Raw genomic sequence first — 19,260 nt, forward strand, 5'->3', positions numbered from 1 at the left:
GCTGGTTCGGCCTGTTGGCTTGTAGCCTGCTCCGCCTCTGCTCGGCGTCGTCCCGCACCCCGCAGGTGCTCCGCTGCGTTGCTCGCAGCCCGCTCTGCTGCGCTGCTCGCAGCCTGCTCCGCCTCTGCTCGGCTTCGTCCCGCACTCCACAGGTGCTCCGCTGCGTTGCTCGCAGCCTTCTCTGCCTCCACTTGGTGTCGCCCCGTCCTCCGCAGGTGGCGGCCTATCCCCTGCTCGTTGGGGCTCCGCGCCCCGTCTCGCTCCCTTCAGCCGCCCCACTGCCTCGGCGCGGTCGCCATTTATTTCTCCCGTCTGGCGTGCCCCGCCCCCGTCGTTCAGCCGCAGCTGAATAAACGCCCAGCTGACGACCCGCGCCGGCGCTACCGGCGCCTGGGGTTTCTTCGGCTCCTCTGGCCCTGCTGGAGGTAAGCAGACCCCTTGACCGCCGCGGGGGTCTCCCAGTGCCCCTGCTCCCCTGGGACAATGATCTTCACTACAGAAAATGTTTTTGGTAAAGTGATGCTTTTCAGTTGCTGCCTAGAAGGTGATTGGTAATATGTCAACTGTTGACATTGACCATAGTTATCAGAGTCCCTTGAATTAATTATCCTTTGAGTGACATTTCCTGTACTGTGGAATATAGGTTTATGGGTAAGTTATTGTTCCTTTATACTAATGTGGGGCAAAGAGATTATTTTGGCTACTTCACATCAGAAAGATTAAACAGGAGACGCTTGAGAATTGGGGCAGCTTAGAGGTGGTGATTAAATAGGGAACCTGGGTTTTAGCAGGGATAGTAACACTTTTTGAGCTGTTACTTACTTGTTTTTTGCTATATTTTTGCAAGTTGTATTTTCCTGTGTCATCACAAGATGCAGAAATATATATGTATAACTTTAAACATTTAATCTTACAGTATTTACCTTCTTACAGAGGGTGCAGGAGCCAGGCAGGGATGAATTTGAACCTGCAGTTCTCTCTCCACATCTCCAGGCACTCTTCAAAAGAACTTGTGGCACTCTGGTTTAGAATCACTGGCTTAGATCTGGGAATTGCAGAGTCAGATCAGAAAAAGCACTAAAATTCCTAAAGTTCATCTTGTAAACTAAGTACAAGAGGGCAACCCTCACCCAACTCTTTAGACCTCTGACAGACTGTAGGCACTTAACTTGCCAGTGAAATTTCTTAGGTAACTAAATTGTGTTATTAAATACAGTGTCTTAGTTGAGTTTAGCAGTGTGATGCCTAAACCAGATTAGGATTCATAAACTGGGTGTTGCTGAGCCTAATTTCCTTAGTAGATATGCTCTAATATACACTAAGCACAGTGTAGTACACTGTGAATTAAGCCAAAGCGTAGAAGACCTAGTGTCAGTCCCTGTATTTTCTGTAATGGCCTTGTGGACAGAGCACTTACTAAGGAAATGGAAAGCCCTGGTTTCTATGCCTTCCCTAGAGAATTTAAACCCTACATTTTCCAGGAGAGTGCTATAATCCCAGGTTAGAAGCAGGTCTAGAATTGGGCCATCTCCATCTCTCCACTTGAACCCAGGGCACCACTTTTGTAGTATTTATTCCTTTTAGGGTTGGGAATCTGGTCTGTTGACCAGTCAAATGGTGTCCGTTGACCAGTCAAATGGCGTCAGTTGACCCAGCTAGTCTTTGACTGTAGTCATTCTCTTTCTAATATTCTGTGACATCAAGAATACCCTCATGTGGGTTGTGCCCAACTTTTTTATTATACCATAGTGTCACCTGTTAGCAAGGGTAGGAAGACTGCATGCCTTGTCCCTCAGTCCTGCAGAAGTCAATAACTGGCTATCTGCTGTGATTGCAGGGATCTCCAAATGCAAACAACAAAATGCTTAAGAGTTGGCCTGTGACCTACTTAGAATACCTGTATTTTAAAAACTGACTATCTTGTATAGTTGCTGTGTGCCTTCCTGTTTTTAATTTCTTTAATTTTGTAACTGTTTGGGCTGACCCTGGGATTTTGGGATAAAAGCCAAGGACAAGAAGAACCGTTCAGTCTTGAATATCATTCAGATTTATAGTTACCTAAAATTGATGGATTTAAGAATTCATTACAATTTATTTTAAAATTTGATTTGTTTCACAATAAGCTGCTGTATTTACGTGAATCAAAGTGACTTCACATTGAAGATGTAAAATTGTAAATATGTTATAATTTTCCATGTATAGAATCTAATTTATGGAATGTTGTCTTAAATTTGTCCCCCCACTGCTGTGGCAGAGAAGTCAGGAGCATAGGGCAGGGGACCAGACTTCTGTCCCTTGCATTTCCTGTCCCTTGCCCCCTCTATCCCTTGTCGCCCTCCCTGCTTCTTGCTCCCTGCATCCCGTGCCTGACCCTTATTCCCTCCCTCACCTCATCTACTGCTTACCTTTTGCTGTAGCTTTGCTCTGGCTACAGGCCAGTCAATAGAAGAGGCATCTGACTTACCTGACGCAAGCTCAGCCCAGCTGGGGAAAAGTGATGGCAACTTCTGGCTGGGTTGAGTCAGGCCTAGAGGGACTAGAGTGGAAGCAGAAGGTAAAGAGGAAGGGAGCGACTGCGGGTGGGGGAGGCTGTGCAGTCTCCCCCATGTTCTATCCAAGCAACCCATAAGGTTCTTCCCCATTTCCCCCTTTCCAACCAACACCCTGTGATCTCCCCTGGCTGTGAGCCCCTTGCACCACCAAACAAGCCATTCCAGCCCAGTGCAGGCAACAGCTAATCTCTGACTTCTATCCAGAGCTTGGGGCCAATGCCAGAGTTGAACTCCTGCCTGTCCTAGTCAGTACTCAGATCCAAGATGGTGCTTTTTCTCCCTGTGCTGATTGGGTTTAGGGGCTTGTCTTGGATTTACATAAACAGGGTAACTTTGAGAATTTTTTAGTTTTTTGTAGTTAGCGTAAGAATCTATCCTGCTGGAGGTTTGAAGTCTCTCATTTCATTTCTCTAATAACAATGTTTAAAAAATATGACTACTATTTGATGATATTTGACCAGTCTGTTGACCAGCTATTTCTAATTCTTTTCTATAATGTTCTTTGTAATAACACTTTTTAAAACTAATAAATAGCATGAAAGAGCATGGTGTTGTAGCTTAACGATGAGGCTACTGACTTGGGAGGTGGGAAGTCCTAGCTTCCAGTCCATGGAGCTGTAGTTTGGAGATAGCTGACAACTTTTAAATGCAAAATTTATAAGCAAAGACAATTCTGGGATCAGGAACAGGTACCCAAAACCCTTCTCTTCTGTGTAAATTCTGTAATCTCTGGGCTACAGAGCATCTTCTCTTGCATAATCTTTCACTAGCTGCACTATTTTCTAAGACAGTGGCACAGTTTGGACAGAAGGGGTAGAAGGTAAACAAGAATGAGTTGATAAAGGATAACTTTATCATTTAAAATCATTTATTTGTTTGACATCTCAGAATATCACTTCGCAGTTCTGTCAACCAACTAGTTAAAACACTGATTCTCAACCAGGGTGCCTTTTAAGGGCGCCACACAATGTTTAGCACTCTTAAGTGCGCAAATAGGATTCACATGCTAATAAACGTAGAGATTTCAGCAAGGAATCCAAGTGTCAAAACTATTTTGACCTGTTGTGGTCTTTCTGAATTTTTTTGTAACAGGAGAATTGTCCTGGTATTTTCCTGTAGTCAGAAAAAACAAATGAAAACTAGGTGCTGGCATTTTGCAAGGGTACCTCAAGTCTAAAAAGGTTGAGAACTGTTAAGTTAAAGGAAAGAACTCCCAATCTTGCTGTTGAACCTACCTATTTAAGCTACTTATGTCAGTGTGGAAACAGATAACCTGCGTTTCCTTCCTGGTAATGCAGTGAATTATTAGATGAGCTGATATACCTATTGTAATTGAATTCTTCATGAGCATGAGTGAATAATTTGAGGCAGTTTAGAAAAACGCATTGCAAATACAGATGATGGACAGCATCAGGATAAGCAAAAGTGAATGCATCTTACATGTGTGCTTTGCTGTGGAGTTGACTAATTAGCTCCCCAGTAAAGTGTTGTTGTGCGCTGGTATTTCAGTGCAGTAAATTAACTTTGCTGCAAGATAGTACTGTTAGATACAGTCAGTTTCACCTTAATTTTCATGACTAAAAATTATATCACAAAAAGCTCCTGAAACATTTCTCCCTTTCCCCTTTTGCCTCCCCCTTTCTCCTTCACCTCCTCTTCCCCCTCTGTTCCTTTTTGTTCAATAATAAAGTGGTCTAGATATTTCTTTGGATTTGTTTTAGCATTTGTAAGTGATGAAACTAATATATCTGCATTGAGTCAACTGTCAGGCATCTGTGAGGTCAAGAATGTAATTAAATATGGTACATTCCTTTCTAAAATTACAGTCCTTTCTAAAATATTGCTCTAAGTTATTTATTCAGGTATAATCAACACTGCTTATTATATAGCAGTCTAAATGTGGAAAGTAGATGCATACTATTGTAAACATGAAAATGCACTAATTGTCCTTTTGTCAAATCCTTTTGTCAAATCTGGTCATCTTTTTTATTGTGTTGTATTTTTGCAGCAGATTGCCTGTAACGGCATGTTACTTTTATGATTTAGATGGCAAAGAAGTTATCTCAATCTCTCTCCTAAATGCATCTCTTCTTGGTGAATGTAACAATTTGTACTTGCTACTGTTTGCCATTACCAAGGCTAACTAATAGTAGATTGACTTAATTTTTGCCACATAGTAAGCTTCTCTTATGAGCTTGCCTAGATAAAGATCCTTTGCTAAATTTAGTGGTAAAATTGAAATATATATACACCTTTGCTATTTCAGATACTTCCTGTGAACCTACCTTTGCTGAGAGTTTTGCCTCCTACTGCCTGGATCCCTAACACTGTGCCAGAGGTAAGTAATTTTTATAACTAAAGTTTGATAGGGCATTTATTGGAATAGTGTTTTGTTTCTTTGCCTGCTTTGGGTATTGCAGTGCTTTTAATTATTTTTAAACTGCTACAATGAATGTTAGGTACCAAGCTTTTTCCTCCCCTGATTTGAGCCAAATAAATTTTAGTTCTCATTTTCTAAATAGACAAGATCAGATTTAAAGAATTGGATGTTGATATTGTTATTGTTGTCATTGTTGTTGGCTTTTAACCAGCATTCCCTGTTGTTCTGAGTTAGGATTTTTTTTACAGTGCTTAGAGGGAAAATAAAATCAGCTGTTTTTAAGTGTTCAGCATTGATTTTTTTTTTTTTTTTTTTTTTAATTTGTCTTCTAAAAAAATAGGAAAACAAGCAGTATTCTACCTAAATCAGTGTTGTATATCATGTGGATGCCTTTTTTCCACAAGGTGGAAAAAATGTAGTTAATACTTTTTCGAGTGTATTTTTGGGACAGTTTGAAGAAATTAATTTGGTTGTTAATTTGGTTGTTTGGTCGGTGTACAAAAGAATCTTGCTAACTCCTATTGTGTTAATTCACACACCCTACCATCTACACATAGTCACTGCAGACTGCCCCCATGGGAGAGCTGTGATTTATTTGTAATGGTTTTCTCTTATAAAAAAAATCGTAAATTCTCTGATTTAAAACCCCCCAAATCCACGATTAAAACAAAACACCACTATCTATATCTATGGATCAACTGAACGCAATGTTTTATTGATATTTACAATTTTAAAGCACCTTGGAAGCCTACCAGTGCCATAATCACCTGGCCCTGCTGGTGTCCCTCGGCCCATGGCCCTGCTGGAGGGGCCTCAGCTGCCAGGGCTACAGGGCCAGGGGGACCTGGGTTTGCAGTCTCCTGCCCTGTAGCAGCGCCTGAACCCCGGGTGCCACCTTTTGGGAGGCAGCAGCTGCTGCAGCATAGCAGTGTGTGGATCCTGGATTCCCTTCCGCCACGGGCAGCACGGCTAGAGTGGAGGCCATGGCAGGGCAGGTACAGGCTGCTGCTGCAAGCTTGGGTAGGGGGGGCGGCTCCCCACCACCACATGCACTCCTGAGGGGTCAGAGGGGGGAGCAGTCCTGGGGGTCAGGACCAGTTTCCCCCAGATGTGTGTGCGGGGTGAGTGCAGGCAATCCACTGTGGCCTCAGGCTTCCTACCCTGATGCCTTCCCCTGATGCCTCTGCAGCCCAGTGGGTGGGACCCTGTGCAGCCGGGCAGAGTGGGGCCAGGTGGGGAAGCTCCTTGCTTCTGCAAGCTCCATGCTGCCCTGGTGATTTCACTCTCTGCCTGCCCTGACAGCAGTGAGGCTCACAACCCTGCGCTGCTGCCTTCACTGTTGCCAGGTGGGCAGGGGATGCTTTGCCAGGGTGATGAAGGGCTTGCAGCAGCAAGCAGCTTTCCCCACCTGGCCCTGCTCTGCCCTGCCATACCACGTCCTGCCCCCTGGGCTGTGGAGGACCCAGAGGAGGGCAGCTGAGCAGGGAGCCCAAGCCTGCAGTGGGCAGCCTGCACCTGCCCCCACCCCGTGTACAGAGCTGGGGGGGGAGGGGTATGCACAGATCTGGGGGAAGGGTATGCCCCCGGGAGTGCGCACAGTGGCAGGGAGCAGACCCCACCGTCCCACCTCCCAGATGAGCTGCCCAGGTCCCATCCTGGGTCCCAATCCCACTCCTCATCCAGCTGGGCAGAAGTCTCAGCCCTCCTTCCCTCTATAGGGGTCTCAATCTCCACTTCCCCTGCCACCAAACTTACCGACAGGAGCTGCTCTCCTGGCGGCCACATGCATATACATGCACGTGGCACCCCCTGCCTGACCGCCTTCCTCCTGCTCCCCGTAGCCCCTTGCAGGCTGGAATTCTGCCAGCCTGCAGAGAGCTCTTCGCAAAAGTGCAAAATTTGCATGTTTCTCTGTTTTAAAATGAGAAATTCACATTTTTCTTGGGTGAAGGGGGAAATCCGTGTTTTTCTGTGGGAAACAGAATTTTGAACTTGATCAGAGTTTTATTTGTGGCTCTTCTATATGCATCTAATAACAGGGAGGAGAAACCAGTAAATCATTTATTTATTTATTTATTTTTTTAGTTTCACTTTATATAATTAATGTTTACCCTTTGAAAAAGGATGTTGTAAGACTTGATCAAAATTTATAAAATATTTGAAATCATCAGATGGATGTTCTGTCAAGAGCCTTTCTTATCAGTGATGGAAATTAAACTTCACTTGTTTAAAAAAATGCATTTATCTACTTAATGATGAATTAGTCTTAGTTTTTTGATGAGTGTTTGTTCCCACAAAGGTCTTTCTTTGTGGCACCTTTTGGGAAGCTGACATGAGTACCTGAAATTGGCCTTAGTTTGCTCTTTATTCTAATCTAAAGGACTCATTTAAAACCCTGACCTCTCATGAGATCAAAATCTAGCAGTGAAATGTTTTGTACATAACAGTCTAATAATAGGTTGACTTACCTGTTGCATTTGCTTTAGCAGTTTATATGCAGTAGGGTACCCTGATTCATTGATGTGCATTTTCTTTTTTTTCTTTGTCACTTATAACATTATTTTTAATACTATCTTCTCATTACACAGAAGCTAAAAGCTTTATGAAAAGTTTTTTATATATGCAACACTGATAAAAGAAAAGTAAGGGTGGCTTCTAAGTGACAAGTTACATGCTTATAATTAGCCTTGTATTTTGCTGAGTGGACGCAGAGTTTGTACGTGCTTGATTTTTACTGGGAATCTAAATTTGAATTAATTTTGTGGTTCATATAGTTTTATTTTTTGTAGCTACACATGGCTTATTCCTTAGTGTTCTTTAGCTACTGAATGTAGAGACTGCATATTTTAGAACATCTAATTTCATATTTAAGATAGTTGTTCAAAATGTGGTTGCAAACTAAATATAACCGTGGTCAGCCTTATTTGCTGCATTAAATTTTGATAAGCCATGTTAAATGATGTGATGGCTTTAAGCCTTTTTTCATAATTTCATAGACATTGGAGTAGAAGGGACCTCATAAGATCTGACTTTATCACTTTATTTCAGTGAAAACAGTACAAATTAAATTGTAGCTGCTATATAATGCTATACTTCCTTGTCTCTTTTAGTAGAATGTTGTGCAGAACTCCAGTGGGGTGTATTCAACTTAATAGGGGGTGAGTGCTGAGCACTCTGGTCCATATCCATCAAGGAATTTAATTAATTAAGGTTTAAGCAAGGGAGTAAACTCATTAAAATCAATGCTTGAATGCTTTACTGTGTCACAACCAGAGTGCCTGATGGCTTGTAGAATTGAGTCCTATAGGAAGAAAATGATTGGTCGCAGAGCAAATACTGTATTTTCTCATGAACAGTGCATTTTGGAATAAGGTACACATTGTTTTGAAAGGCAGAATAAAGAAAAAAATCTTTCCTTGTAGCATGTAACTGAGATGCAGCAGCTAGGACAGGGAGCCTGCTCTCTATTTTGCTCCCTGTGGATTACTAGATATTTTACCTGTACAGAAACCATTCTTACCATATTTCTCACATATAATGCACACTTCAGTTTACAATATCTGTTTTAAAAGGTGTGCGTGATTATATAAGAAGTAGGGGTGCATTGATAAAGATTTTTCTTGACTGATACCGATAGCTGATTGTTCACCAGGCATATCAGCCAATATTGATCCAATAACTGATTTACAGGAATGCAGCCGGATAGTGTGGAGAGCTATGTCCTGCAGGTAAGTCTGTGGAGGGGAAGGGCATGAGGGAGCAGATCGAGGCCCCCACAATGAGGGAAGGAATGGGCAGGGTCAGGGGCTGGGGCAGGGCAGTGAATGGGACTCCAGGGCCAGGACGAGGAGCAGGACAGAGCTGTGGGTGGCTTGTCCAGGGGATCAGCATCCCAGCACTTAAATCTGGAGGTGGGGACACTTGAAGTTAAGTTAATTGAATGACCTTCAGTTCAAGCACTGCCGCCACCATTTTTAAGTGCCGGGATGTTTTTAACTAGAGTGGAGCTGAGTGGGTTGAGGGTGGAGGCAAACTGCCCATTGTGGGCTTGGGGCAATAGGGCAAAGAGCCTCTGCCCTCACCCCACTTGGCTCCACTCTGGTTAAAAGCGTTCTGGTGCTTTAAAATGGTGGCCTCCGTGCTTCAACTAAAGCTTATTCGATGAGCTGTAGTTCAAGCACCCCTGCTGCCACTTCTAAGGCCTGGGACGCTGATCCCCTGGACGAGCTGCTTGCGGCTCCATCCCACTCTCCTCCCCATCCCCTGACCCTGCCCCACTCCCTCCCTCATTGTGGGGGCCTCAATCTGCCCTCTTCCCCTCCACAGACTTACCTGCAGGGTGCTGTTCTCCACGCTGCCCAGCTGCATTCTTGGCCAGTGCATGCATGCGACTGTGGGCATACATGTGGTGTCTGGGGGAATTTTGCTATGAACAAGTGCAAAGTAATGCACATTTGGGGGGAGAGGGGGGAATAATCTCAACTATGTGAACACAGTGCTGGGTCCTGAACTAGCTGTTAATACTCAGGAAAGAGACCTGGGATTTGGCATGTACAGTTCTCTAAAGGCATCAGCTGACTGGAGCTGTGGCCTGAAAAGCCAATCAAATGTTGAACATCATTAAGAATGGAATTAAAAACAAAATGGAAAACATTCTCATGCCACTGTACAAATTCACAGTGCATCCACATCTTGATAGGCCCATTTAATAGTGACTAAACAATACAGTTAGGGATGCATCCTGTAAATTAATCCCTAAATTAATTATAGTAAATGGCAGGGAGGGTATGGTAAGGAATAGATCACTCTAGATCTCCTTTATCTATACTGTCTTGCTCTAAAGAATCTACTATGACCACTGTTGGGAGACTGAATACTGGACTTAGAGGGGCCATGGTCTGCCCACTGTGGCACTACTTAAGTTCTTACGTTCTTAAAGTACTTGTAGTAATATTAATTTATATGCAGTATGTGTGTAATACATGATACTACTTACTTTTTGGTTAACACTTAAAGAAAAATGAGTATACTGGTATAGTAAGTATTATAAAACATCTTTTAAAGTAGCTGCTTCCATATAACTCTTACATACAGCACATACTAATTTAGGTCATTCAGTGATATACATGTGTACAGTGTATACAAAAGGGAGATAAAATTAGCAAAATTAATGTAGACAGGTACAAATTAAAACTTTTGTCTTTGAATACTTAGCGGGCTTATCAAAGTGAGGTCACGTTGGGCCATGATAAGGTATCTTCAACAATTGTGATTTTGCTGTTGTGTATGGTCCAGTTGGTAAAAGTGCAGACATTCCTGGAAACAGGTTTTTTATATAGAGTTAAGACCTTAAAGAAAAAATACTAAGTATTCTTGTAATCTGTGCACTTTGCTATAATATGAAGTTATGAGTATTTAAGAAGTTAAGGTGTATGCACTGAAGAAGTACCGGGGCACCTCTTTCTAAACGAAACCTTCAGATAATTACATTAGACATGAAGATTATTACTGTGTACATCTACAGTCCTTTAACATGGTTCTCAATTTATTTAGATTTAAACATGTACATTTTGATACATCTTTTTTGGACTTCAGTTTATTGGGAGAAGTTACAAAATAGTGTGCACTCAATCCATTGCTGGTAACAGACTTTATAGACCATGGATAGACCCACTGTGGCATGGTCAGCCTCTCTGTCGCATGTGGCAGATCTGAGAGTGGGCTGGCAGCTCAGTGGTGGATAGAATAGGAGCAGAAAGCAGAACATCAGACTTCCCAGGGGGGAGGAGCATTTGGGGAGGGCATGGGGCTTAATTTGTGGCATGCCTTGCCAAAAAATTGGCCCCCACTGTTTAAATAATTGTTTTAGATAATAGAAGGGTAGTGCCTAATTGACACTTACAGAGGTAGCTTGGTACCATGTTGCTCCTGTGTTTTCTTGATTGGCCCACTTACCATTTTAAACTTTTTTTTTTTTCTTTTTGCAACAATTAGAATTTACTAGGGGGGAAATGAGTCTTTTTTGAGTGGCATCAATGTATCACTTGTTCATCTGCTTGTAACATTTGGTTAGTCCTCATTCAGTTAGTTTTTGCACACATTGTAGAAGCATAACATTTCCTGTCATTCTTTATCAGAACTTATTCTAGAAGTGTAGAACTTAATAGCTATTGGAAGTTGATTCAGAGCATTTCCATTATAGATGACCATTTCAAATGCAGCTCAGATCTGTACTGACAAACAGTATCCTGTGTGACTGGTAAGAAGTCTGTGATGCACATGGTGATTTCAATTCAAGTTGTTAATGTATTCTAAACTGAAAGAGGTAGAGGTATATGGCCATGTTTTCCCTGGTGAATATTTTGTAGTTTAATAGGACTGTATACATTGTACTTTCTAGTTCTGAGATGCACAGAAATGGAGTGCTTGATGGGGTAAGGAATGTATCGGAGTACTTAAGCATGTAATTAACTTTATCTATCCTTAAAAGAGAAGTCGAATGTTTTTCAGGATTTTGGGAGGGAAGGGGATGTCGCAGTGCTCAGCATTCTGGAGAGGCAGACTTAAATGACTTAAACAAGTTACATGGGACCCCATGGCGGATCTGGGAGTTGAATCCAGATATCTTAACTCGCTTAATGTGAAAAGGGAGAATGATCTTGAAGTTAAGGAACTACAGTTCTTTGGGTTTAATTCACAGAGGTTCTACAGACTGACAGAATCTACTATGGGTACTTTTGGAAGACAGGATGCTGGACTTAGATGGGCCATGTAGTCTGATCCACTATGGCACTATTTATGTTCTTGTGTTCTTAAAGTACTTGTAGTAATATTGATTTATGTGTAGTATGTCTGTAATATGTGATAGTTCTTAATTTTTGGTTAATACTTAAAATGTGTTTACTAGTATATTAAGTATCATAAAAAGTCTTTTGAAGTAGGTGCTTTCATACAACTCATAGCATATGCTGACTAGGTCATTGATATACATGTGTGGTATATATGTGCGACTTCCTGTGTGATTCTGGGCAGGTTATGTTGTCTGGGCATTGATTCTTTCATCTCTTTGTATAATTAAAATAACATTTCTCCATGCTTTTGTGCATCTCTTATTCAAATTGTAATCTCTTCAGTATAATAGCATTTATATTGTTTATTGTAATTGGGATCTAATTTTGAATGGGGCTTCTGTGATGCAAATAAATAATGATAAATGGCTTGCTTACTTGATTAATAATGATGATCTAATGTGCCAAACTGTAATGATTCTCCTTTTTTTAAGGTGGCAATAGAAGCCACTAGTTGGAACAACCCAGCATTAAACTAATCCCTTTTTGCCAGGGGTGCTTAATCCCCAGTTTGCGGGCCAGATGTGGCCCCTGGCACCTTATCATCTGGTCCACAGGGCTCTCCATGGTTCTATGGGTAGCCTTGTGGACTGTGGCCCTGTATGCTAGATTCAGGGTGCAGGGCAGCATGTAGGGCCAGGTGGAGGCCCTGGAGCCAAGTCCTAGTATGCAGGTCAAAAGTTGAGCACCAATACCCTTTACAGCATGCAGCTTCCAAGAAGGGATGTAACTTGTAAAAAAAAAAAAAAAAAAAAAGTCCTGTTTCACCTCCTCTAATTATACTGGTTAAATGTTTAATCGATAACACAGCAGCTCCAATGCAGCTGCTGTGGAAGCCACTCCCTGCACTCTCAGGGGCAGGAAGGGGAGGAGGCTATGGCATACAGACCATGTGAAGCCATGGGCTGGGGGCACCTGTGAACAAGCAGCTAATTGCTTAATTACAGAATCATTAGGCCACCTGCTTTTTCTTTTTCTCTTTAACCTCCTAGACTATGAATACTATTTCCCCCACTTCACCTTCCAGTCCTCCTTGCTCCTCCCTCTCTCCCATCCTGCTGCCTTCTCGTTCCTGCTGGGGCATTGCACGGCTTCCCTTCCCTGCCAGGCTACGCCCCACACTAAACAATAACAAGTAATATAACTGGTTATTTCTGGGTTTATTAACCTTTCACATTCCTACTTCCTAGCATGTTTTGTAATGCACTCATGTTGTTGCATAATTGTATCAATAGAAAGAAGGTCATACATATAGCTAGTGCCACCATAAGTTCTGATGTTTGTTGCCTCAGAGGTATTTTGTGATAACATCACCAAAACTTCAAGTACTGTTGGATTTTATGAAACAGAAAACATTTAAAGGTTACTTATTATACGCTGTCAGTAGGATTTCATTTTTAATAGCTTGGTTAAGTAAGGAATTTTTTTGCTGGTTATGGCAACAATGCTTGAATTGTGTTGGGAGGAGTATGACTATGGAAATGAGGCTGTTCTCTTAATTATTTTATTTAAACCAGTACACAGATGGACAATTTGTATGTGTATGTATCATATGTTCTATTTTGAATTTCCTAGCTTTAGAAGATAATTCTCAATCTAAATTTAAAACATCATGGGCTCCTTGCTCTCCTTCATTTTCACCCAGAAGCTGCCTTTGTATCATCCTCTCATGACCCTTTATATTAGGGACTTTCTGCAAATCCCTCCTCCATACCCAGGAGCTGAGTCTCTTCCTGTTTTTTCCCTCTGTTGTCCTGTCCCTCCACCCCCATACAGGGCTCTTTGTTTCCTATGCTTTGACCTACTCAAAAACAAGCAGAAGCACCTTTATTTCTTTGAGAGGATGCCATCTATAGTCTGTAATCTAACAGAAATGTCAGTTTTAAAAGGATGTTCAGATGGCTGTGGAAGCAAGGACCTAGAGTAGGAGAAGAAAGGGTTTAAAAAAAAAATAAAAAGGAAAATACTATCAATTCCAAAGTTATCATGTTACAGATGAAGAAATGTCAGAATCAAGAGTTAGACTTTATTTGTCCAGTGAGCATTCTTTCTGTAGCTTGGTCTTTAATAATCAGATTAAGTGTTGATTTTGTTACATTTAAGGCCACTTGAAGCTTATTCAGTGACAAGTTCTGTCATCCTTGGAGAAAGCTGGCTTGATGAGTCCGTTTATTTGAAAGAAAAGGCGGTTGATTTGTTTTAATAAGTGTGTGTACTGAGCTATTCAAATTTTATAGGACTTCCTTGAAACTAGTTTATAAATTTACCTGAGGGGCAAACAGTGGACACTTTAGTTAGCAAGTCAAACATGAAAATAATCCAAAGTTGTGGCATTCCTTACATTATAGTTCAGTGGCATGACAGTATACTGCGGAGTTCTGAAAAGGTGACATAATAAAAATGATGCCAGTGGGCTTTATAATAGATTGGAGTACAGTATTTCTTTATTTTTTCTTTAGTAGTAAAAAACCCCAAGTTTTGGGCTCCAGTTATTGCAAGTAAAGTGTATACTTCAAAAGAAATCCATGTTGTAACCTACTTGCACACCTGGAAGCTAGAATAAACCTTTTGGTAATGATCTAGTTGCTGACCCTTTTTCTGGGTTGATTTAATCTTCAGTGAGAAGGTCCATTACTAAGATAAACTAACTTTGGGTAGTAATCACCTGAACCTTGCCAGCTCCTGCTGTCTGGGATAAGAGGACGCCCTTTTCCCCTTTTGTAACTCTTCCTGGTTACTGTAAAGGGAAAAATTGACATTAACGTATCTCTATAACCCAGATATCTCTTATCTGGTTTCTCTTCTACAAGATTCAGGAAACCTTATAGCTGGCCTTTTTGTAAGTTATATGTTTCTTTCAAGAGGTGTAAAGCCATAACAGTCACATTGGGGCAGGCACCTGCACTTCAAAGCCCAGTAACTTGTTACATGTGTGTATTGACGTGAATGTTATGCCCACGAAAGTACAGAATTGACAGTATTACTGACACTTTGCAACAATTTTGTAAGGTCCTCTTTTCACAGGATGAAAAGGTGCCTGTTCTAGCAGAGAGGCCACAGATTGGACTGCTAATAATAGTAGTTGTGTTGATGTGACACTAGCTTGTCTTGTGGGGTTTTTTCCTGCTAATGGGACTAAGGCTCTAAAATGTCTGTCACTGTCAGTGTAGGCCGGATACGAATCTTTCACACTGATGTTGTCTGTTGGAGCATGTGATTCTTCATTAATATTCAGCTGAAAGGATGGAGAACTAGTTGACCCAAAATGGTCTAATTGGGCTGTGCAATTAGACAAGCCTTACTTTCCACTAATCTAAATTCTGATATTGGTATCAGTCACCATAGTATCAAGTTCTGGATAGTGAGAAAGATGGCAATTTCCCTTTCCTTCTCAATAGGTGGTAATAAAGTGCGTATAAAATGTGTGTGGGGTCTTCAGTGGTAAGAATAGCAAAACAGAATGGAAGGAGGTGGAGCACACAACAGCAACCATCAGACTTATACTTTTGGACTTAATCTGGCAGGTGCAAGCAGCTGTTAAGGCAACTTTCAAAAAAGCATGCTGTGAAGAGTATCTTGTAAAAGGAGGTCCTTCATTAATTGTTGTAATGGGTGTCTTTTACACCCATTTGAGGCTGTAGGAGCAGTTGGAGAGTCATCTCAAGTTTATATAAGGAACAGCTCCATGTGCAGGGGGGTGCAGGATTGGTGAAAGCATACTTCCATGTTAGAAATGGAAAATCAATTTTGACCTCAACTGCTTGTGTAGAAATACTTAATACTTCTTATGAGGAAGAGCCTAGTGCTCCCAGTTTAGCTCTGTTAAAAATTTTTCATTCACAAGTGTCCCACTTTGGTCAATAGTTTAATTTTCCAGGGAAGTGTCATGGCAGATGATGACTGTGGAGTGAACTCCGGTGGGCCTTTTCCATCATGACTTTCTTTACAGTATCTAGATATACCCAGCCATTGAGTCATTAGTTGTCACCTGTCACAATGGGTATAGTTTGCAGATTACTAGTACATTAAAAATATTCAGCTATGGGTTTCATCTCTTGCATTCCTTTTTTTTTTTTTCCTTAAAGAGAAGTTCTGCATCTTAAACTGAGGACTTTAGCCATGACAACTATAGATCTATCTATATCTATATCTATATATCATATATCTATATAGATATAGATATCTATAGATATAGATATATGAGTTTTAATCATCCAGCATGATGGATTTCAAAAGAAAAACCTTTGTTGTTTAACTGACCAGTTGATTAGAAGCTAATGTCAAATTGAAAGTTCAGATTAGAAAGATGTGAATTTTAAAATACAGTGCCTATCCCTGAACAGCTTCAGGTAAAGACAACCCTTTAAAAAAATCAGGAATGCATTAACAAGGTATTGTCATTAGTACTGTTTGAACTCAAGGCTGCACACTGCAGTGACTTGAAGACATAGCAAAAACCTATCTATTTTAAACTAACTCCGATACTAATGCACAATATGCAGCTCAGTGTGGGCTACCTTGTCCTGTTTTTGGTACCAGAATCTGCTCTTTTATATTACTACTATGTGGGGTAAATACCATTTAAAAATATTCATATAACCTCTAATCATATTGGTTAAACACTTAACTGATAACACAGCAGCCCCAATGTGAAGCCCTGTGCTGGGGGATAGGGAGCACCTGTGAAGGAGCAACTGATTGCTTAATTGATGAGTCATTAGGCTGCCTGCTGTTTTCCTCTTAGGCTATGGGTACTAGTCCCCCCTTGTCCTTACTCTTTACTCCCTCCCTCCCAGCTGCCCTGCTGCCTTCTAGTTCCCGTCAGGGCACCATGTGGCTTCCCTCCTCCCCCTACCCCAACAGACTGCACCTGCCTGAACTAAACTGTAACTGGTCAACTAACTGGTTATTGCTGAGCTTATTGGTTAAATGATTAATCGTTTAACTTTTCACATCCCTAGTTAAAAATACAGATATATATAGTAATAGGGATTTAAAAATATTTTTCAAATAATTCCAGCATAAGAATTATCTACAGAAATGTCACTTAGTGTGGCAGGACATTTTAATATTAAACATTTGGTCTTGTTTCTCAAACTCTCACACCTGGTCTCTTCCACGCTATCCCTGCTGGAACTGTTTTTTACAGGTCTGTATTATAATTTTCACACTCTTAAACAAGAATTGGTATCATGCTGTCTGTAATCAACAGTGTTTCTGTGGTTGATCAATAACCACAGGATTTGCTGCAGAATTTGTCACTTGCTGCAGAGTTGTGTTCTGGAGCCTGAGGTTTGTTTATTTATTAATTTTTTCAAATAAATGATTCTGGTCATTAGGGTTGTGGTGATGACCTTAAAACCAAAAGGATATTTTTAATTCTATTCTATTTTTTCCGTAAATAGTTGGTGGCAATAGCATGGTGTAGACATACTAGGTATATACATAGTATTGGCAGTGTGAGACTGTACAGTTTGGGAAGTGATATTATCCAGGTTGGTAGGAGCTAGTTATGCTTCTGTGGAGTCTAGCATGGGCTGTCTGACTCTGACTTGAGCTCTGTGTTACCACATCCATATTGCTACCAATATCTGAGCTAGCCTTATTTAAAGCTAGTTTGTAGGTCTTCTGTGTGGCCAGAGGATAAATACATAATTAGTTCTGTCCATGAAAAAGTCTTGTGGGTATTTGACTGGTTTGCATGACTTTATTTCCTTTGTGCAGTTTCTTTTGTTAAGTCTATAATGAAAGCATAGTGTTCCTACCTGGAGCTTAAATGTAATTTTTAGCTATCTCTGTGTGTTTTGCTCAGTGACACAATAGCTGTATTTTTGCAACATTTTTTCTCTTGCCTGAGAGCCTATGTGCACTGCACACTTGCTTTGAATTCTTTCAAAAGAGTGTCTAGCACTCTGTTTCATTTTTTGAATATTGGATTTTTCAATGAGTTTTTTTCCTTTTCCAACTGATGCATCTTGATCAATAGAAAAAGTATAACATTCTAGGTGAAGGAAAAAAAATGAAGGATCTTTAACCTTTTAACACAGGGGCATCAAACATGTGGCCTGTAGAGCTGCTCTATCCATTGTGCTTCCATCCCTCCTCCTCAGACCTCCAGAAGTTGTGGGGTGTGGCCTGCTGCAGAAATAAGAGGCCTGATGGCCCTTCAGCAAGCTTGGCTCACCACTAGTGCCCCTGGACACCTCCCTGGCCTCACTGCTGCTGCCAGACCACTCCTGCCAGTGGTGGACCCCCACCCCTCTCATGGGATAGGGACAGAAGTTACACATAAACCAGTTTAAGTGATCAGAAACTGATTTAAACCAGTAACAGAACAGAAGCTCAGTGCATATAAACCAGTTTCAAAATGGCCGAAACTGGTTTAAGATGAACCTGGTTGGATGTAGCATCAGACTTAACTGATTTGGGTCAAACTGGTTTATGAAACTTCTGTCCCAGACCCCTTCCTGGTTCAAGTTGAACCAGAGTCCTCCAGCATCCCAGTATGCTTTCCAGCCCTGGGGTGGGCTGGGAGGTCTGCTCCGGCAGAGAAGGGTTCGGGCAGGGGAAGCAGGTTAAACCCCCCCCTTCCCCCAAGTACAGAGCTGCCCTGCTGCTCAACTTACTGAAGCTTAATGCTGGCTGTGACTGTGGACTACAAATCCCAGAGGCACCTGGAAGCAGGAAGAAGTGATGAGCAACCCTGGAGAGTCCTGCTGCTGTGATTGTGACCAGCAAATCCCAGAAACCTCGGGAGCAGCAGGAAGAGGAAGAAAACACACAGCCAGTGCTGGCTTCATGCCAGAGAGCTGTGCTCTAGTGCCCCCTGGCTTCTGGCTTGAGCCACTGCAGGCATATGACTGCAATTCCTGAATCAAAGGAAACATCTGTCCAGTTGTTTTAGTTTAATTTTTGCAGTTTAAACTAACCTGCAAAGACTGAATCAATTCACCCAGAGGCTTTTTGACTGACTGTACTTAGTCATGGGACACTCTATTGCCATAGTGATTATGGCAGGTGCTCTTGGGTCCTCTGCTGGATCCAGCCTGCATGGAGCCCTGCAGTCTGAATTTTGCACAGGATCCCAAGTGAGTTTGACATGTCTACTCTAACCATTCTTTATCTGAATGGGGGCCAGTCTTTTTGGCAGGCAAGCCACAAATTAGCCCTGCACCCTCCCTGAGTGCAACTCAGATCCCCTTCCTTGCCTGCTGTGCCACCTGTCACCTCCCAATCTGTCATGTGCTACACATAGAGGCTGCCTTGTGGTATGCATGTCGCAGGTTGGCTACCCCTGCCTTATGTTATGGAAGAAGTCCAAGAAGAAATTTGTTACTCTTTCTTGTGAGTTTTCAATTTGGAAAAGGTGCTGAAATGAGTCTTAGATACGAAAGTGTTGAATTCACTATCTGTTAAATAGTGGAATTAATGGTACCTGGACCAAACTTTTTGTATTCTCCTGCCAAACAGCTTCTGTTCA

At 41.7% G+C, this 19,260-nt stretch overlaps 1 protein-coding gene across 4 annotated transcripts in view; it reads left to right on the forward strand.

Moving 5' to 3' along the window:
- NCK2 (NCK adaptor protein 2) overlaps window positions 1-19,260 on the forward strand; it is a 125,248-nt gene that overhangs the window by 37,455 nt on the left and 68,533 nt on the right. For 3 of the 4 annotated variants that reach the window (XM_006029064.3, XM_025210521.1, XM_006029063.3), the window contains exon 2: window positions 4,819-4,890. The exons of the other annotated variant lie outside the window; for it this stretch is intronic. The gene's annotated coding sequence lies outside the window, so the exon portion shown is untranslated. The remainder of the gene's footprint in view (window positions 1-4,818; window positions 4,891-19,260) is intronic. 4 annotated transcript variants of the gene reach the window in all.

The sequence above is a fragment of the Alligator sinensis genome, unplaced genomic scaffold (assembly GCF_000455745.1).
Source record: "Alligator sinensis unplaced genomic scaffold, ASM45574v1 scaffold335_1, whole genome shotgun sequence".
NCBI classification, from domain to species: Eukaryota; Metazoa; Chordata; order Crocodylia; family Alligatoridae; genus Alligator; species Alligator sinensis.